We start from the raw sequence: 21,768 nt of genomic DNA on the forward strand, positions 1-21,768 counted from the left end.
ACAAAACATGAAGCAGATTTCACTTTAGGAAAACAGCCCTAAATCTCAGACACACCTGTAGAATTGTCAAACGTTTTCCTGCCGACAGTACTTTGCACCCCTTAACAGTGTTGGCAGTCAATCTCTTTTGTGTTCACACAGCAAAGACCTTGGAAGTCGTCAGCCACTCAGCCTTGTTAAAATACTCCAAACCAAAACGTGTATGTAGCGTTGTTTAGTAATGCATATCCATGCGTATTGCTTATGGTCTAGATTCCAAGCTATGTGCGCAAATGTTGCAATTTTTAGAAAGCCCTTGTTGATACTAATCAGATGGTCACAGCTAGATAACTACCTAGCAAGATGATTATCCCATACTGCCAGTGCCAGCCAATAGCCAAATGTTTAGCTAGCTAACATTAGCATATCCCCTAGCTAGCACAACATAGCGAGCTAGCTAGGAACACTGCACTAATTTGGCAGCTAATACAGCCAGCTGTTTCATTGGAACTAGCTAATCCATTGTGATTTAGTTATAATGTCAATACTAGCTAAAGTGGTTAGCAAGCTTGGAGGAAGCATTTAGGGTTGTGTGCGTTGCATATGTACAATTAGCTAGTTACCATCCCATAGCCTACATTGCATATGAAGTGTGACTGGCTCATCTGTGGATTTACGTAGAAAATGCCCTTTAAAAAAAAATGGGTTGGCTCTCCCGTGCTCTCTGATAGGCTCAAAGTGAAGTTGTTGGCCACTGAGGAACATTGTGATTCTACAAAACGGCAGGTTTGTCGCTATCGGGTCGGCACACAGCAGGTACCGCTTTTGACTTAGCAAGAGAAGGAACGGCCTCCCACTGTGATAAGTACCGTCAGTCTATCGGCTGTGAGATTCTCAGTGTGTTTCATGCTTAATGTTAGAAGCATCCAGAGTCACATGTATTTATTTTCTAAGCTATAGGACACAATATTTGACATACAGCAGGTTTTTAAAAAGAGTTTGGTCTGCTTTGTGTTTTCATTTTTGCCATGGAAAAAACGTTGTGATACTGGTATCGTCCCGGCCCTTATAAAAGGATGTGAAGTGCGATATATACATAAGGATAGAGAAACTGGTCAGTTTGTATTCTCTCTGTAATGATACCAATTTATACTGTAGGTATAAGGATAGGGGCTCTAAGATAGAGGTCACCTAAAAGTCTCTGTATTCACTTGCCTTCAGAGGGGAGGAGATTTAAAGGCTACGGGTTGTGTCTCTATGGAGACTGTTATATTGGACCTGCTGTATTAAGTGGCACTGCATTAAAAGCAGTGGATTGTTGTTTGGCCAGGCCGTCTCACTCCTCCTGATCACCACAGAGGTTCACTGGGACAGAGGCCTCATAAACAATATGTATCTGTGGGCTTCTGTCTTAGAGCTCCACTCCAATGGGTGGGAGGTTACCGAGCCTTTATACCCCTTCAGAGACTGGGACTGTGTGTGTGTGTGTGTGTGTGTGTGTGTGTGTGTGTGTGTGTGTGTGTGTGTGTGTGTGTGTGTGTGTGTGTGTGTGTGTGTGTGTGTGTGTGTGTGTGTGTGTGTGTGTGTGTGTGTGTGTGTTTGTGTGAAGGGTAGCCTAGTGGTTAGAGTGGCAGGGTAGCCTAGTGGTTAGAGTGTTGGACTAGTAATCGAAAGGTTGCAAGTTCGAATCCCCGAGCTGACAAGGTACAGATCTGTCGTTCTGCCCCTGAACAGGCAGTTAACCCACTGTTCCTAGGCCGTCATTGAAAATAAGAATTTGTTCTTAACTGACTTGCCTAGTCAAATAAAGGTAAAATTATGAGGAAAAGCAATGATGACGTGACTTGTAATCACTAGTGAAAGGCTGGGTGATGTGAGTGATCGTCAGAGACTCTATGAGCCTCTAGCTGTCAGGAGGAGATTCTTTTTTCACGCTGGGCATCTTATCGTATGTTTTCATACTGACTATCATAATATGTAAATAGCACGCTCTGAGCTCCTAGGATCGGCTCAGCTGTTATTTTATTTTGTGGTTCCCTCTCTAAACCCCAACAAATCCCTTCCCACCCAACTGTGAGGGACACTCCAGGAAGTCTTTTAACAGGCAGAGGGAAAGGACAAACCTCCACTGGTTTCCTTCTCTAATTTGATGCAGTGCAAAACCCTTATTCAGGTTCTGTAGCCTTAAGCAGCCTTGGAGAAAGTTGGAGAAGAGTCTGGCTGAGTTGGTGTTCCAAAGGAATGCACAGACTTTGATTGTTGGAGTCTCTCCCACTAATCCCTCAAACTCCCTTTTTGTTACCTCTTCTGATTTGCCCCTGTTGTTTGACTTGGGTCCAAGGCCCAGGCAGGCACATCCACCAGCAACATAATCTGCTGTCTCTGGTTGCAGGCAGAGCAGCTCCAAACAAAACTGAGTTCCTAGGGGGAGGATGTGAATGTGGTTAGGGCAGGCAGGCAGGCAGGCAGGCAGGCAGGCAGGGAGGGAGGCAGGGAGGGAGGCAGGGAGGGAGGTAGAGCTAGGATCACAAAGGGCAGCCTCCTAGAGGGACCACACCAATAGCCACTGTCTGTCACACCTGGAAAATATTAACAACATCAAGGAAACCTCCCAATCACACTGATATGGAGATATGACGTAGTCTACCATGTTTTTTTCTGAATGGGACCATGTTAAGTCTCTCTCTTTATTTCCTCTACAGGACCCTGGCTACGCAGCCTTCCTATTCGACCAGCTCCAAGTGCCCGGGAGCCATGAGGGCTGCTGTCAGGTGTGTTCTACGCCTCTCCACCAGCTGAGGCAGGAGGCCCTGCAGACAGTAGGCGCCCCGCACGCGGCCCTGACCCTGAGCCATGACATGCCTGCTCTGCCCTCCACCACCCTCTCTGGGCAACCTCATAAACTGACACTCTCCTCCTCCAATGCCCAAGTGAGGCAGCCTTCCAAAGCCCATGCCCAAGCCCACAACATTCTGCCCCTGAGGGAGAGTTGGCACAGGGGGCAGGACTGTCCGCAGGGCTCCTCTATCTCTGCTGGGCCCAAGACCAATGTCCAGGTGACGGTGGGGGGAGGGCAGCTGACTGGGACCCTGGGATCGGTCACCATCCAGGCCCAGCAGTACCTTGAGGGCATGTGGAGCATCTCCAGAGTCAACAACTTCCTCCCTCAGCCCAGCCCAGTATGTATTCAGACCTTCAAAACTCATCATTATCACTATTGATACAGATACACTATGTCAAAGCACATCTAGGAATATTTTGTATAGACAGCTTGTTACTCTTGTCAATGTTGTTTTCAAAGTTATTTGTGAACCTTGGCTTGAGAACTTTGAGTGAACAAAGTCTGACAATGGAATGATTACATCTCTGACCTTTAGAGAAATGAGAAGAACCTCACTCAGACCCTGGGCCTCAGAACTCTGCAGGAGAGGTGAACTCTCATTCCTCAGGAGTCATGGCTTCTGGGTGGTACTGGCTAATTGGGGAGACCAAGACTAATGTACTGAACCAATGACCACCTTACAATCTTGCTGTAAATCCTGTCTCAGGCATACTAAAGTATATTGCTCCATACAGACATATTCCTGTAAAGCGTCTGTGTGTAGCTGGTGAGATGAGTCAGGCGCAGGACAGCAGAAATGAGTAATGAAAGCAATTTTACTCAAATATATCACAATACACGTCGTATAAATACAAGACCACAAATACGGACCGCAATATAATAAACAATTACTTACAAGCAAACATGGGGGAACAGAGGGTTAAATAATGAACAAGTAATTGGAGGATTGAAACCAGATGTGTAAGACAAAGACAAAACAAATGGAAAATGAAAAGTGGATCGGCGATGGCCAGAAGGCCGGTGACGTCGACCGCCGAACGCCGCCTGAACAAGGAGAGGGACAGACTTCAGCGGAAGTCATGACATTTCACCATGTCTTGTACTATACTTTATTCCAGGGTTATCATTATGGGATGTTGTCCTTTTTATTGAAGAGTTTTCTTCCTGCAGCGAGAGAGAGAGAGAGAGGGACATCTGGACCAAGCCTCTAACCTGTCTCTTATACATTGCTGTGACATTCTACACTAGGGAGTCTGAGAGCACTGAGCAAAAAGCAGTCGTCAATTGCTAATATTTTCTACTTCTGTCATTTTTATGTTCTCAATCAGAAGCTGTTTGTGGCTCCTCCATTTTATTTCTGTTTTGGCTTCTACTTAATATGGCATTGAAAATCGCTGTCCCAAAAATTGCACTCAATTACGGCATCCGTCAGTGTTATTCCTCATTCTGGACTCTGAAGATTACAAACAGGTTTTTCTCTTTAACTGTCAACAAGTGCTTTTAGTGGCAGTTTATGTGAGGCTTCCAGAATCATTTAACAGCATGTGTGCAATCTAGGGCAAATCAAAAGGCCTTGCATATAGGGAGAGAGACTGACTTGTGTTCTCCTATGTGTCTAAAAGCAATTAGAGCCGATGGTAACTCGGATGAAGCTTTGCACAATGCCACACGGCTGGGCCTGGGCCTTCTCAGAGTCACATGTTCCTTCAGGATACCACGATACAAACAGCAGAAAGTCCATTTCTTTCATTAAAACAAGATCCCTCAGAATGACAAAAACCCGCACAGGCCATAGATGATATGGAGCCCTAAAGGCAAGTGCTTTAATTCACAATTCCCCACTTGAATACTTTGTGGGACGAGTGTTGAGCTCTGTAGTGCAGACAAAGAAAGTCAGATAGGTGCCACCTGTTTGACAGCAATCTTACAGTGTCTTATTCCGAGGGCTTTACTGTTCAGACACACCAATAGCGTTTGCTGGCCGGGAGTACTTAGCACCCGTGAACGCAATTTGTGAACCGTGTGCTCACCGATTTTACACATAAAATTGCGTGTTCGGCAGACGAACGCTAGATTCATTTTCGGTGTGATGTGTGCCAGCCTTAAGGCTCTATCTAGTCTACCAGCACACAGCCCATTATAGGACACCATGAAACGTTCACACAGTGAAAAGGCTCTGGCTTGGAATTAAATGTGTGTTCATTTACACTACAGTTAACAGCTGGGGCAATGGGCTCACTGAGAGACTGAGTCATATCTGTGTTAAATGGAGGAAACAACACATCCGTCCTCTGGAAGGTCTGCTAGAGAACTCCAGTCTCCCAAAAACCTGATGAAGCAAAATCAAAGCATCTGTTGTTGAATTCCCCCCTCAGTTGATAATTTAACACCTATGAGTTCTAACCTCTGATGTCGGATTTAGTTAGATTAACAACTCCGTCATTCTAAGCCGTGCAGACAACAGTGTGAGTAGTGAATACTGAACTTAACAGTGGACACTATAAAATGACTAATTGATTGACACAAATCTATGATTTGCCCTCTGCTCCACAATCAAATGCACGCTAATCTGCGAAAACCGAGTGCTCTTGACCCTGGGGGTTTAGAGTGTGTTGTTGGCCGCTAGTGGCCCTGTGTGACCTCTCACACGTCTGGTACCCACTGGACGCCCAATGGACCATCTGGGCTGCTGTCTGCCACAGTACAGCTGGGCCTGCATGGCTCCCGGCCACACAGGGAGAGAGAGAGTGAATGATGAGAGAGAGAGAGAGAGAGAGCGAGAGAGAGAGAGAGGAGGATAGAGGGAGAGAGAGAGTGAAGGATAGAGGAGGGAGAGAGAGATAGAGAGAGAGAGAGAGAGAGAGTGAGAGGAGAGAGGGAGAGAGAGAGGATAGAGGGAGAGGGAGAGGGGAGAGGGAGAGAGGAGAGGGAGAAGGATAGAGAGAGAGAGAGAGAGAGAGAGAGAGAGAGTTTTGGCGGAGAGAGAGAGAGAGAGAGAGAGAGAGAGAGAGAGAGAGAGAGAGAGAGAGAGAGAGAGAGAGAGAGAGAGTGAGGGATAGAGAGAGAGAGAGAGTGAAGGATAGAGGAGAATGAGAGAGTAAAGGATAGAGAGAGAGAGAGAGAGTGAAGGATAGAGGAGGAATGAAAGAGAGGGATAAGAGGAGAGAGAGAGTCATTCTTTATTGAAACATTCTTAATTAGAGGAGGGAGAGAGGAGGAAGGATAGAGGAGGGAGAGATAGAGGAGGAATAGGATCACCCCCATCCTAAAGTAAAATTTAAAAATAAATAAAATTATATCCTATACTGCATACATGTACCATACTCCTACAACCGTATATCCAAAGGAGGATAGAGGGAGAGAGAGAGTGAAGGATAGAGGAGGGAGAGAGTGAGTGAAGGATAGAGAACGGAGAGAGTGAGTGAAGGATAGAGGGAAAGAGTGAGTGAAGGATAGAGGAGGGAGAGAGTGAGTGAAGGATAGAGGACAGAGAGAGTGAGTGAAGGATAGAGGGAAAGAGTGAGTGAAGGATAGAGGAGGGAGAGAGTGAGTGAAGGATAGAGGGAAAGAGTGAGTGAAGGATAGAGGAGGGAGAGAGTGAGTGAAGGATAGAGGAGGGAGAGAGTGAGTGAAGGATAGAGGAGGGAGAGAGTGAGTGAAGGATAGAGGAGGGAGAGAGAGAATGGATAGAGGAGGGAATGAGAGCGTGGAGGATAGAGGAGGGAGAGAGTGAGTAAAGGATAGGAGAGTGAAGGGAGAGAGTGAAGGATAGAGGAGAGAGTGAAGGATAGAGGAGGAGAGAGAGGATGAGTGAAGGATAGAGGAGGAGGAGAGAGATAGAGAGAGTGAAGGATAGAGGAGGAATGAAAGAGTGAGGGATAGAGGGAGAGAGAGAGAGAGAGTGAGGGATAGAGGAGAGAGAGAGTGAAGGATAGAGGAGGAATGAGAGAGTGAGGGATAGAGGAGAGAGAGAGTGAAGGATAGAGGAGGAATGAGAGAGTAAAGGATAGAGGAGAGAGATAGAGAGAGTGAAGGATAGAGGAGGAATGAAAGAGTGAGGGATAGAGGAGAGAGAGAGTGAAGGATAGAGGAATGAGAGAGTGAAGTATAGAGGAGGAATGAGAGAGTGAGGGATAGAGGGAGAGAGAGAGAGAGTGAAGGATAGAGGAGGGAGAGAGAGAGTGAAGGATAGAGGAGGGAGAGAGTGAGTGAAGGATAGAGGAGGAATGAGAGAGTAAAGGATAGAGGAGAGAGTGAAGGATAGAGAGAGAGGAGAAGAGAGGTGAAGAAGGATAGAGGAGGGAATGAGAGGAGTGAAGGAGAGAGGAGAGAGAGAGAGAGAGAGAGAGAGAATGGACAGAGAGAGAGAGATAGAGAGAGTGAAGGATAGAGGAGGAATGAAAGAGTGAGGGATAGAGGAGAGAGAGAGTGAAGGATAGAGGAGGAATGAGAGAGTGAGGGATAGAGGAGAGAGAGAGTGAAGGATAGAGGAGGAATGAGAGAGTAAAGGATAGAGGAGAGAGATAGAGAGAGTGAAGGATAGAGGAGGAATGAAAGAGTGAGGGATAGAGGAGAGAGAGAGTGAAGGATAGAGGAATGAGAGAGTGAAGTATAGAGGAGGAATGAGAGAGTGAGGGATAGAGGAGAGAGAGAGAGAGTGAAGGATAGAGGAGGGAGAGAGAGAGTGAAGGATAGAGGAGGGAGAGAGTGAGTGAAGGATAGAGGAGGGAGAGAGTGAACCATAGAGGAGGAATGAGAGAGTGAAGGATAGAGGAGAGAGAGAGAGAGTGTGAAGGATAGAAGAGGGAGAGAGAGAGCGTGAAGGATAGAGTGAAGGAGGGAGAGAGTGAGAGGAATGAAAAAGAGTGAGGGATAGAGGGAGAGAGAGAGAGTGAAGGATAGAGGAATGGGAGAGAGAAGGATAGAGGAGGAATGAAGCATAGAGGAGGCACATTTCTATTTGAACTCTTTTCTGATGAGTCCATCCTTTACTGTTCAGTCAAAAAACATTTTCTAGGGCAACATTTAAGGAGAATCAAGAAAGAAATGTATTTATTGTTGTGCATCCCAGTGATCCATCTACTGTATACACTCCTCCTCCACCATTTGTAGTTGTTGCTGAAGCCATTGGATCAGGACGGGCCCAGATTAGCAGGGTTTATTTCACCTCAGCAATAATGGCCTGTGGGACAGTGGGATCAGAGGTCACCGGGGATCCCTACTAGGCTCCGGCTCTGAGAAGCGAATGCTCTTTAGAATGCTGATGGGAAGGGAGTCACTGGCCCGAGACAGTCTGTATTGAAATCATGCTGCCTCTTCTTCTCCCCCTCATTGCTGGGAAACAGGAGCTATCGGCTGTGCGGGGTGCCAGGGGGTTGGGAGTTGAAGGGTGGTAGGTCCCCTCATTACTGACACACCACTGTCAGTGCCTAATTATCTGACCAGGGCCCTTAACCAGGGACAGCAGTGGCCTTACTGGCCTACCGCCTTGTAGAGGAGGTTACTTGAAGATCTTAAGTCCTGAGTCTCTCTCCTGACAGGCATTATGATGTGTTTTTCAAAATCATATGGGTGTCTGTGTGTGTTACAGTGAGCTGTTTATTCTGGTTACACTCCACAACATCCCTCCTCCACCCTCATACTCTACCCTCAATGGGCTCCTCAAACCTGCTGCCATTTTTATTCTAAAACCTGACACCAGAATTGGCTTAATCTGTGACAGGGTTGTGGATGAGCTGTCCAGATAGGCATCCTGCCTAAGTGTGTGAGGTATTTCAGTCTTTCTGGATGATGTGACATGGGTACACCTCTCTGGTATGGGTTGAGTTCCTGTTCTGTCACGGACACCCGACCTGCTGTCGTGAGTCTTTCCACTCCGCCAGGTGCGTGTGAAGAATCTACGCTCGGCTCATTTCAGTTTGCACCTCGTCTCTCCATCACGCACTTCACAAATCATAACCCTGACATGTACACGTACAAGAGGCCCTCGCTGTCTCACAACTCACCAATCCACATTGTTGGACTTTCAACACTGCCAAAGTGCCTAAATAAGCATGTTCAATGATTAGACTTATTTCCACGGATATCCGGAACAACACAACACAGGTGTCTGGCATCTAAACAAAATAAGTCAATGTGATTATTAATAAGCAGAAGTGGCAAGCTGGTTAATGCTCTCTGAGGTACAGTCAATGAGCAATTCCCTTGGGATTCAAAACAACCACATTTGATTGTGGTGATCATGACAAGCTTATAGTGTCAGTGCTTGTGCTGAGATATAACCCTACTGCCGGAGGTGCCTGTGTTCCTGTGAATGTCTGAATGTATGCCCCTGCATACTGATGTATAGCACTCGCATGTCAGCTCTGTCATATAACTGGATCAGCTGTCAGCCTCCGTTGATAGATGGCGCACGCCGGTAGAACACTTTATACAAATATTGTAAATGATGTTATTTTACTTACCAAACATGAATCTAGGGCAACCATTGAGTAAGTCAATTTACAGAGGGACTGGATAGCGTTGACAAAAGATATACTGTGAAGCCTCATGCCGGGTTTGACTCCAGGTTGCTGGTTACCCAGTGTGGAGGTGTCACCAGGATAAATGTAAATGAAAACTAGAGGCTTAATTCGACCATTTGTTTTGGGCTGACCCACAAAACTGGTTCTTGTCAAGTTTCATTGATCACTGTACAGTTGGATATACTCGTGGTTAGGGTGAGGATTAACCCTGTGTTGTCATGGTGCACCTGGTAGGAACAGGGATGTGTATTATGGGCTGCCTGGGTGATCAGTGGACCAACTCTCTGGCCCCCTTCCCCCAGACTAGCACTCCGAGAGCAGTCTGGGACCTGCCTCATCACCCCTAGTCATTACCACCCCTGGGGCCTGGGGCCTGGGGCCTGGGGCCTGGGGCCAGGCTGAGGCAGCTTCCTTCTGCTCCTGACTCATACCCCAGCTGGCAGGCAGCGCTGCAGACAGGCTCTGTTACCCCTCTACATCTGCACCTTAAGCATACCTTCACAGAGCAGTAGTCATCATGGGCCTATCAGAGAAAAGGGTTGTGTCTACTATGGTATTCCACTGCTTATGGTTTGTGTGTAGATATGGAGATGTCTTTTGTTGTTGGATGGTAAATATTTATTTTCCTGTTTAAATCAAGCTGTGCATTACAAAGCTGCTCACACATGCCAAATTAGCTGCTGATGTGTGTATATGGCCAATGATTTAACAGCTAAACTGTAATTAGATGTTGGCTATCACTTAATTATCATTCACACCGTGCATCCTCCTTAGTATGGCCAGAATTAAGCAGTCCAGTCTAGTCCAGTCCAGTGTAGTCCAGTCCAGTCTAGTCCAGTCTAGGACAGTCCAGTGTAGTCCAGTCCAGTCTAGTCCAGTCCAGTGTAGTCCAGTCCAGTCCAGTCTAGTCTAATCCAGTCTAGGACAGTCCAGTGTAGTCCAGTCCAGTGTAGTCCAGTCCAGTCTAGGACAGTCCAGTGTAGTCCAGTCCAATGCAGTCCAGTCCAGTCTAGGGTAGTCCAGTATAGTCCAGTCCAGTCTAGTCCAGTCCAGTCTAGGACAGTCCAGTGTAGTCCAGTCCAATCTAGTCCAGTCCAGTCTAGGACAGTCCAGTGTAGTACAGTCCAGCCTAGTCCAGTCCAGTCTAGTCCAGTCTAGGACAGTCCAGTCTAGAACAGTCCAGTCTAGTACAGTCCAGTCTAGTACAGTCCAGTCTAGTCCAGTCTAGGACAGTCCAGTCCAGCGCCCTTGCCATCCTGTGGGGAGTTAGTTGTTGCTGAGGTGAATAACTGACACCCGTTTACTGGGATTGCCAGAGCAGCTGCCTGCCCATCTGTGGCGGAGGAGAGGAGAGAGGGAGTAAATGGGCTGGAAGAGAGGTGTTGGGGTCCAGCAGTGGTGGTTAACTCTTGAGGCCCACTCATTGCTAACTCTCTGTGTCTCTCTCTGTCGGTCTCTCTGTCTGTCTCTCTCGGTCTGTCTCTTTGCAGGCACAGGGTCTGATGGGGGACGTAGAGAGGGATGTTCCTGTCCCTGCTTCGGAGGCCCCTGTCCACAGCTCCAACTGTAGTCTGACCCCCAGCCGACAGAGGAGCTCCGTCCAGCTGGGACAGTGTGACGTCACCCACCCTGCCCCTGGCCACACCTCCACAACCACCTCCACTCAGAGTGCATCCGCTGCAGCCTCCTTCTTCATCAGGTAACCCCACAGTACACAAAACCCGCCTTTCACTCAAATCACACCTGAAGAGAGTCTGACACAGGGCTGAGAGTGATGATGATTATGGTCTGTTGTGCTGTATCATGTTGGCTTTAAGGCGTGTTTGGTTGGTTGCCTCTGTAAGGCGTGCTTCTGTGGAAGGGATCTGTGTGGTGACTTGTCTTCACACAATGAGGTCATGGTTCATTATTGCACTAGAGTCTAGCGTGATGTGGTCCTATTCCATGAGGATGTTGTCCTTGCCATGGTTGAATTATGGCATGATTTTAGGCTGTGCTGGAACAGTGTGTGGAATATGTAGTGAGTGTACATTTATCAAGGCACCAGTGCCTATGAATGGATAATGTCTCACAAAAGGGTTTAGGTTCAAGCAGTTTGTTCTTCTTTGATGTACAGCTGTGGTTTCTTTGTTTGGCTCTATTTAAAGTCAGTCAGTTTTGCCTCTCGTGCAGTTCAGCTTGTATTCAGTCTTGCTATTGTCTAAATTCCCAATGAGGTGTCTACTGCTCCGTGTATGTAGTCAGCCTCAGCAGACACTCAGTGCTCCATTTGGCTGTGGCAACACTAATGCTCTGGGTGATATGTATGCCTCCACTGGGAGTACAGACAGCTCTCCAATGGCTTCTCTAATGCAGAAGGATGTCATTGGTAGATTCTCAGGCAGGTTGGTCAGTGTGTACATTCACCGTCCCTGTACAGCCTCAACTCCCCAAGGAGCTGTGTGCCCCAATGAAAGTTAGCCTGAGGGAAACTGGGGGAAGCTGGTAAGGATGATGCATAGGGCTGTTAGCGTGTTGCACCCTGGGAGGCAGAGGACACAGGCGAGGGGGACGTTGTGAAGTGTGACAGTATGGCTCAGCTTTCTCTCCAAATGCTCAAATGAGCTCCTCTTGTCAACTTTAGCGGGGTCAGAGTATAGGACTGGGACTGTGGGGCCTCTCCTTTGGCAGGGAGGATATTCCAAATGCTCTTCTAAATGTGTCACTTCCTGTACATGTCACTTCCTGTGAGCGAGGCGGTGGGTCAAGCGTGAACAACGGCGAGCTGTGACCTAGGTATGGACAGGGTTAATTTCAGAAGGTGATTTATTATTTCTACTGTTTTCTTTGGACAAGGGCTCAAAAAGCGAAGGCTGAACAGCTATGTTGTGTGTGTCTCTCAGAGGGAAACAGAGGGAAAAGAAGGGAGAGGGACTTGTTTTCCCCCTCATTTGCGTCCTGGTGGGATAGGAGGGGAGGTGGTGTAGGCGTTGAAGGGTTCCTCCTTTCATTTCATCCCAGAGATACTTCCCTGCCAAGAATGTGCGTTGTTTTGCTTGGCGAGGAGACGTATGGTGATAACAGGGCTCAGTCAGCTTTAAACAGCATCACATTCCACAGGTACAGATACAGATACAGGAGAGGACGGTGGACGGCGAGGTGGTGGGGATGCACTGGGCTGGACTGGAAGAACACCCACTTCCTCAGTTACTGCAACTGTTGCCTCCACAAGCACCTCCACTGCTTCCATTATTAGAATGTAATCATCATCATCATTTTCATCTTTACTCTAACAATGTAAAAATCTGAAGACCAAATGAGCCTAATCACGTTTTGAGGCTGATTGAAAACTAATTTGTAATTAATATTCCTTTTTGTGGCTTCCAAAGATAAAATTAGTTAAATCCATGTGAATGTGCTCAGAGAGCAGGATATTTGAGCTGAATAACCAGTGTCTGCTTCCCTCTGGAGTGTAGCTCCACAGACATTCAGGAAAGCTGTTCAACTCACAGATTACATTTTTGTTAGAATGCAATTATGGAGATTCTGAGAAGAAAGAGAAGAACGAGAGAGAGGGAAAGAGAGAGAAAGAAAATACTGGTTCCTCTCAGTGATTGCCTCTGGTGCAGATAAATAAATACAAATCTAGCATTTGAAATTATTTTAAACTTGTCTGTTCCATTGAAAAAACATTTTATTATAAATGTTAATTTGATAACCCATAAACTCCAACTACTATTACTCTTCTTGTCAACTGCTGGGAAAATTTTCCCACGGAGCATTATCTCATGTGGCTCCCCTACTCTCTGCCCAGGTAAAATGGTTTAGGTTGAGTCCCCTCTCCATAATGGGAAAGGTAAAGGGGGATACCTAGTCAGTTGTACTGAATGCCTTCAACTGAAATGTGTCTTCCACATTTAACCCAACCCCTCTGAATGTCTCTAGTCATTATGTAGACAGGAAATGTGCCTCAGTATGAATTGAACAATTGAAGCTGAACTATTGCTACCGTTTCATTACTAGTTGCTGATTCCTCATCAAATCTCTTCTCCTAAGCTTTCATTTTTTCCTTTTTTGTTCATAAATCAGTTATTTTCTACAGACACATGAAGAATGGGTCTTATAGCGCCAGTAAAAATAAAAGGTTCACATTACCGTAGAGGTAATGTTCAATGAAATGAAAGCTTTGGTCAAAGCTAATAAAGATGCCTCACATACAGTTAGGGCTGGGGGATATGGCCAAAATATTATATCACGGTATTTAAAGAAAAAAAATTGGACGGTATGACTGTATTTTTAGTTTTTGAATAACAAAAGTTCTACATTTGTTTTATGAGTAATGAGTGATCCTAGGGTGGCAACACATACATTCTAGGTGATATCAATGAGTCTGTAACGATGTGCACTGAGAGTCGGGAAGCAAGGTCAGAGAGGGTGTGTTTTAATAAATAACCGCAAAACAAGGAACACAAACAACACACAGACTTGACACCGGAACAGAAACAATAACGCCTGGGGATGGAACCAAAGGGAGTGACATATATAGGGAAGGTAATCAGGGAGGTGATGGATTCCAGGTGAGTCTGATGATGAGCAGGTGTGTGTAATGATGGTGACAGGTGTGCGCCATAACTAGCAGCCTGGTGACCTAGAGGCCGGAGGTTGTTTTATTGTTGAGCTTCAGCTCAAACGTTATAAGAGTTATCCAATGTGTTGGATAAGTCAACTTTTATTTTTTCCCTCACTTTGATGGAGTAGTAGTGTGTCTCAGCTGGACCCTGAGGGAGTGCCCTCTGGGAAGACTGATTGGCTAGGCCTTGCTCCGAGCCGCCACCCCCCAATCCCCAATGTTGTAGCTGAGCGCACACATTTGGCTGGACTCATTTCATGGCCAGATAGCATTTCAAGTTAATTTATGGAATAAGAGTTTATATGCAGTTTCACGCCCGGTTTGAGGTGGATGTCTGCTTTACCTTTTTTTAATTTGTTGATTGTTTTATACTGTTCAATTCATCTTCAAGCAAAACATATTTCAGCACTTTTATCATTTCTACATTTCCTTCACTCAGTTGCAGTGGTGGAAAAACTACCCAATTGTCATACTTGAGTAAAATTAAAGATACGTTTAATAGAAAATGACGAAGGTGAAAGTGATTCACCCAGTAAAATACTACTTGAGAAAAAGTCTAAACGTATTTTGTTTTAAATATACTTAAGTATCAAAAGTAAATGTAATTGATAAAATGTACTTAAGTATCAAAAGTAAAAGTATAAATCATTTCAAATTCCTTAAATTAAGCAAACCAGATGGCACCATTTTCTAGTTGTATTTAAGGATAGCCAGGGGCACACCAACACTTAGACATCATTTACAAATGAAGCATGTGTGTTTAGTGAGTCCTCCAGATCAGAGGCAGTAGATGACCAGGATGTTCTCTAGATAAGTGTGTGAATTGGACCATTTTCCTGTCCTGCTAAGCATTCAAAATGTAACGAGTGCTTTTAGGTGTCAGGGAAAATGTATGGAGAAAAAAGTGCACAATTTTCTTTAGGAATTTAGTGAAGTAAAAATAAAAGTTGTAAGAAATAAAAATAGTGAAGTAAAGTACAGATACCAAAAAAAACGACTTAAGTAATACTTGAAAGTATTTTTACTTTAGTACTTTACACCACTGCTCAACTGAGATAAATACAGTACATGCATTTGCTAGCTAGCTATTGGCATTAGCGGCTAACAAGTAGCGTCTCACAAGATTTAGGGAAATTTTCTAAGAAAAGACAAACTAGCTCTTTGCTGACGTAAGAAACAAACGAATAGTGTCATTGTAGAACGCTAGTAGATTTATATTAAGAAGCAAAGTGAAAACAGCATTGTCATCAACATTGTTGCATGTGCTGCATTGACCATGCAGACTGAACGCAAGTGTCTCGTTGAGGAACAACCAATGCGCTCCTTGAGTGACAGGGGGCATGGCTAGGTCTGTGTGGAAAGTAGCACAGAGAGAAAGAGCGAAGATAGATGACTCAAGTAGTGAAGTAAGCTATACAAATTTACATTACACATGGCATTTCACATTTAACAAAAAAACATTCAAATCCCGGTATAGAAGGTAAAGTAAAAACCCAAACCAGTCCCTACATCAATACCGGTATATCAGAAAATATGGTATAGCCCTACATACAGTACCTTCGGAAAGTATTCAGACCCCTTGACTTTTTTCACATTTTGTTAGGTTACAGCCTTATTCTAAAATGTATTAAATTGTTTTTTCCCCTCATCAATCTACCCACAATACCCATAATGACAAAGCAAAAACGGGTTATTTGAATTTGTTGCTAATTTATTCAAAAAGGAATAAAAAAGGAAATATCACATTTACATAATTATTCAGACCCTTTACTCAGGACTTTGTTGAAGTACCTTTGGTAGCGATTACAGCCTTGAGTCTTCTTGTGTATGACGCTACAAGCTGCAAAAACATGTATTTGGAGAGTTTCCCATTCTTCTCTGCAGATCCTCTCAAGCTCTGTCAGATTGGATGGGGAGTATTGCTGCACAGCTATTTTCAGGTCTCTCCAAAGATGTTCGATCGGGTTTAAGTCCGGGCTCTGGCTAGGCCACTCAAGTACATTCAGAGACTTGTCCCGAAGCCACACCTGCTTTGTCTTGACTGTGTGCTTATGGTTGTTGTCATGTTGGAAGGTGAACCTTCGCCCCAGTCCGAGGTCCTGGGCGCTCTGAAGCAGGTTTTCATCAACGATCTCCCTGTACTTTGCTCCGTTCATCTTAGCCTCGATCCTGACTAGTCTCCCAGTCCCTGCTACTGAAAAACTTCTCCACAGCATGATGCTGTTACCACCATGCTTCACCGTAGGGATGGTGACAGGTTTTCTCCAGATGTGACGCTTGGCATTCAGGTTAAAGAGTTCAGTATTGGTTTCATCAGACCAGAGAATCTTGTTTCTCATGGTCTGAGAGTGTTTAGGTGCATTTTTGGCAAACTCCAAGTTGGCTGTTGTGCACTTTACTGAGAAGGGGCTTCCGTCTGGCCACTCTACAATAAAGGCCTGATTGGTGGAGTGTTGCAAATTTGGTTGTCCTTCTGGAAGATTCTTCCATATGCACAGAGGAATTGTAGAGCTCTGTCAGAGTGAGCATCGGGTTCTTGGTCACCTCCCTGGCCAAGGCCCTTCCCCCGATTGCTCAGTTTGGCTGGGAGACCAGCTCTAAGAAGTGTCTTGGTGGTTCCAAACTTCTTCCATTTCAATGCTGCAGACATTCTTTGGTACCCTTCCCCAGATCTATGCCTCGACACAATCCTGTCTCGGAGCTCTATGGACAATTCCTTCGACATCATGGCTTTTGCTCTGACATGCACTGTCAACAGTGGGACCTTATATAGACAGGTGTGTGCCTTTCCAAATCATGTCCAATCAATTGAATTTACCACAGGTGGACTCCAATCATGTTGTAGAAACATCTCAAGGACGATCAATGGAAACAGAATGCACCTGAGCTCAATTTCGAGTCTCATAGCAAAGGGTCTGAATACTTATGTAAATAAGCTATTTCTTAAAACCTGTTTTTGCTTTGTCATTATGGGGTATTGTGTGCAGATTGCTGAGGATTTTTATTTATTTAAATCAATTTTAGAATAAGGCTGTAACGCAACCAAATGTGGAAAAAATCAAGGCGTCTGAATACTTTCCAAAGGCACTGTAGTTTAGTGTTACACTTTTACAAATCCCCATTCAACCCTTCTTCTTGCCCTATCAACCAGAGTGTACTGAAAGAAAGATTGATCCGGATCAATAATGAGATGGCAAATAAAATAGCCTGAAGACAGTAGGTGTTAAAGGTCAGGGTCTGTCCTAGCAGAGTGGTCTGTGTGTGTGTGTGTGTGTGTGTGTGTGTGTGTGTGTGTGTGTGTGTGTGTGTGTGTGTGTGTGTGTGTGTGTGTGTGTGTGTGTGTGTGTGTGTGTGTGTGTGTGTGTGTGTGTGTGTGTGTGTGTGTGTGTGTGTGTGTGTGTGTGTGTGTGCGTGTGCGTGTGCGCACGTGCTAGTGTTTGTATCTCAGTATAGAGAGTGAGGGCAGTAGGGAGTGCTCATTCAGCTCACTAGCGTGCTGAACACTGATTGCTTTGTGACGGAGCATGTGATTAGTCCATTGACACAGCGTTCAGTAATGAGAGCAGGCACCGCTCACAGCAGGGGCCCTGGCAGCTCAGCTAAATGACGTGTCTCCGCTGCCGCACTGACCGCCCTGCTCATCCCTCTCTTCCATTAATACCTGCTGATTGGGAATGAGGTGTGTTTCTATCCCTAAGGACCCATGCAGGGAGGGAGAAAAAGAGACAGAGAGAGGGGAATGGAAGAGAGAGGGTGAGGGAAAGCAACTGGAATACTAACCACAGAGCAGTTCTCCTCAATGCTCTGAACTACATTTGCTGTTCTGAGTAACAGAGAGCAACCCGTAAAGCTAAGAGGAGTGTTTGCTGCAGAGGCGGTTTGCAGAGCGGCCAGAGGAACAGGGATAACAGCTGTTAGGAATGTGGCCCTGGAGGAGTGTCAGCACAGGAGGAAGTGTCTTTACGGCCCTGTGCGGCCCTGCAGCTGCTGCTGCCTAGGTGAGTGCGTGTGTGTACTGCTGTAATCACTGTGATTGTGGGTTGGGGAAGGCAAGGCATTATCCTGTAATTACAGTCGAACAATCCAGCCTCTCCCCAGACAAGACCTGCCTGGTCTTTGTGTCAGAAATTTAAAGTGCTGCTTCATTACTGAGGCTGTGGAAAGTAACCATAGAAACAACTGTTTTGCCTCCTTATGACTAACATGAAAGCTGGTCAATGAACATGCAGAAATATGTAGATGTACTCAGAACACATGATTCCCTGTGATCCATGGTGAATGTATTGGTTTGACTTACAAATGGGTCATGTTTGGCCGTTGGGATCTCCAGCCCTGATGCACTAATCAAACTATGAGAAGATCTCCATACAAATACCTTAATCAAAGTTAAAAGCTGTGGGCCCGAACTACAATTCATTAAAGTATAATCAAGTGATTGTTGCTATAGAGAAGTTTCTAGAAGTTGTTCTTATGCTGTGTGTGTGTGTGTGTGTGTGTGTGTGTGTGTGTGTGTGTGTGTGTGTGTGTGTGTGTGTGTGTGTGTGTGTGTGTGTGTGTGTGTGTGTGTGTGTGTGTGTGTGTGTGTGTGTGTGTGTTTGTGTGCTAATGTCCTTGTGTTCTTCCTGTGTGAGGTTGTTGGTGGGGGTTGGTTTGGGGTTGGGGTTGTTGTAGTGGTGGGGGTAAGTGTTGGGGGCAGGGATGTGGGGGTGAAGTGTAACATGGGCCACTCACACTCACACTCCACTTTGACTACAGAGGACACAGGAGAGAGAGGGAGATACTGTTAAGGCGAATGCAGAAGGGAAATGCAGTGTGTTTGTCCGGCTGTGCTGTGAGTGACAGTGGAGATCTGTGTCAGGGATAAATTGTCAGACAGATTAATGCTGAGTGGAGTTGCGGAGTGGCTTTACTCTGCTCTGGGCTGGACCTGCTGGCTAGGGGATTTAGAGACTGAGTGGACGAAGGCAGGGGAGTGGAGTTCTGAGCCTCACACACTCTCTCACACACACACACACAGTCAGTATGCTCGGGGTGATGCTCCAGACCGCCAGCTTCAGGAGGAGGAGGTCAGGACCTGTCGAGGGGAGCACCGGACACACCACCACCATGGGAATCAAGTAAGTCACACACATACCAACTCAGGGCTGGAGGAGATCTTAGTTTAGATGGGCGATGCAGCTGCAGTGTTTGGGTGTTTGCGTTCCTCATGTTAGTGCTGCAGTCCGTGTGTAGTGTTGATGTTGTGGTGGAGTTGTTCTGTGTGATCCCTGAATCCATGGTAAAAAGGGTAATGGTTTGGTTGCTGAGCTTCACATAGATGGATGTTTCAACAGATGGGAAAAAGTGAGCAGAATGCTTAGTCAGGAGAGAACGCTGTTGAAATGCAAGTTAAGCCTCAGCTTTATTATGAAGAGAGTAAGCGGAGTGGAGCTGCATAGTTAATGCTAGCTTCTGTGTTGAGCATTGCCTGACTGGCAGGGATTCATTTAGCCAAACCTTTAGTTGTATTGTTGTTTTTCCTTTTTTTTTTTTTTTTTTTACATAGAATCTGTTGATTCTTAGCTGTTGAACACTTCTAAGGACCTAAATAGATCAATAGAAGCTCTGGAGAGTTGGTAGATGATGGTTGGTAGAGGATGCTTTTGGTCTCTTTGTTTACTGTCGGGTAAAATACCAGCTGGTATTTTCCTGTCATAATCAGGCTATCAGCCTGCTGGGGCTAATGTCTGGCAGTGGAGAGCAGAGCTGAGCAGCCGTAGCAGCAGCAGCAGCTGAGCCTGGGGAAGGGACTCTAGCCCTATAGCCTCCGGATAAGGCCAGGTGTGAAAAGCTATCAGGGCCCTGTCTAGCGTCATCAGTGGGGAGGTGTTGATGGAGATCCAGCCTAGACCCACCGCCTCTGGGATTTGCAGCAGACCAGCAGGTAGGTCCCTTCCTCTCCTGAGGGGCCTACTACTACCACCCAGTCTAGCACCAACCAGATGGATCACCCACATCCCTTCTACCCCAATATCACACCTTCCACCCCTTTCTCAAGCCCCTGTCTATTGCCCACACCTCTACCCACCTCTCAGATTCAACCCCAGTCCCCTTCTGTTATAATGTCAGATGATAGATCCCCTCATTTGCTAATTAATATTTTAGGTTTTATTTAGTATTGGCAGCTTTAAATAGTTTTGGTTCTTGTTTTCTTGGAGGAAATTTGAGGCTGCTAGGTCATCTTCAAACAACCCGAGTGTATCCCAAATACAGACTCCCTCTCAAACCAGTCGTACTTCCTCTGGCTGTCCTGGGCAGTACAGTCTGCTGCACAGTGGAGATAGCACCACCTCATCAGACCATCACTGAGGAGCTCTACCACCCGTTACCACTGCTGTGGTATAGACTGGCTCTGCCTTCCCTTGGCGTGACTCTGCTGTGCCCCCTGGGTGTCTGTGTGAAGGCCGGTGTTGTGACGGCCAGGGTGGAGGAGGTTGTGGCTGTCACCCTGCATGGTAAACACATCAAGAGAGAGGACTGGTGTAGGGGTGAACAGAGGGAGCTCGAGGGCTGTGCTCTGGGTCCACTGTGAGTTGGCTGTTTGAAGGGAGAGAGACCCCCGAGGAGGGCGCTGACTACCACCATGTCTACTTCCCCTAAACTCCTGAGTCAGTAAGTCTGGTTGGCCTGGTCCACTCACATAGGGGGGGGGGGGCTGACAGACAAAGGCTGAAACGCTGACTCAAGGCAGAGTTATGGCTAACACTGGGTCATAGAGAGCCCTGTATGACAGGGGAGGCAGTGGACAGGCTGTGACAGATCCCTTTCACACAGGGGGAAACGAGGGAATGTTAGAATGGAGACCCACTACCCACTACATCCTGTGTGCCTGCCACTTGACATAAGAGTGTCTTTGTCTCTTCGTGTGCTGTTGGTGATGATCTGAAAGGCCAGGTTGTGTTTGACGGTGTGTGGGCAGGAGACAGACTGTGGCCTCAGCAGTTAGGCAGTACATGACCAGGCCTGCTAGGCTGTTCCTCTGCCCACGGCCAGCCAGGACTTCACCGTTCATTCACACAGACGATGAGGCCACTAATGGAGGGACATGGGAATCCTGCTGGGCTGCAGGGATCTGGGAATTAGTTTTCAGTGTAAATCTCTATGGCATCCCTCAGTTAGAGGTATCATGTGAATGTATTATAATTGTTCTGGAGACAAGAGAGAAAAGCTGGAATAAGAATACAAGTTAATTGACCAGTAGCTGCCTGCATGGAATATGCGTTGAAGAATGTTATGACCTATTGTCTCCCTGTGATCCCTGATCCCATGAGCTCACTCTGGCTTTACTTCCTCAGTCTGCAGAAACAAGATGGCTTCCGGTGGGCTGCTGTGTTTCTGTGTCCTCCAGACCCCTGTTCCACACTGTCAGCCCTGTCTGTCCCAGGTCCCAGCCTTGCACTACATATGAATAATTAATAGCTGCTTAGGCCTAATCTGTGTGAGTTGATTTCCCCCAAACTGTAGTTCTCTATATATCAGACTAAAGCGATTCTTATTCACACAAGGATAGAGAGCCATTTGGGGGATAGAGAACAAGAGAGCTATTGTCAGGCAGTTAAGCTTTTACCTCATCATCACAAACAGAGTGAATTGCTCTACCACTGCTCCACCAACACCTCTCTACTGTCCTCCTGCTTCCCTAGCTGGCTCGGGGGCTTGGGGCCTGGCTGACTTTACAAACAGCTGTAAAGAGAATTATACTTCTCTGCAGAGAGGAAACCAAGTAAATCGAAGGTGGACAGGGATTGTATTGACTGTGATTGTCTACCTCCACT

The 21,768-nt window shown here is 46.2% G+C and overlaps 1 pseudogene; it reads left to right on the forward strand.

Moving 5' to 3' along the window:
- LOC118362533 (kinesin-like protein KIF26A) overlaps positions 1–21,768 on the forward strand; it is a 127,663-nt pseudogene that overhangs the window by 64,424 nt on the left and 41,471 nt on the right.

This window comes from Oncorhynchus keta, chromosome 29, assembly GCF_023373465.1.
Source record: "Oncorhynchus keta strain PuntledgeMale-10-30-2019 chromosome 29, Oket_V2, whole genome shotgun sequence".
Lineage (NCBI taxonomy): Eukaryota > Metazoa > Chordata > Actinopteri > Salmoniformes > Salmonidae > Oncorhynchus > Oncorhynchus keta.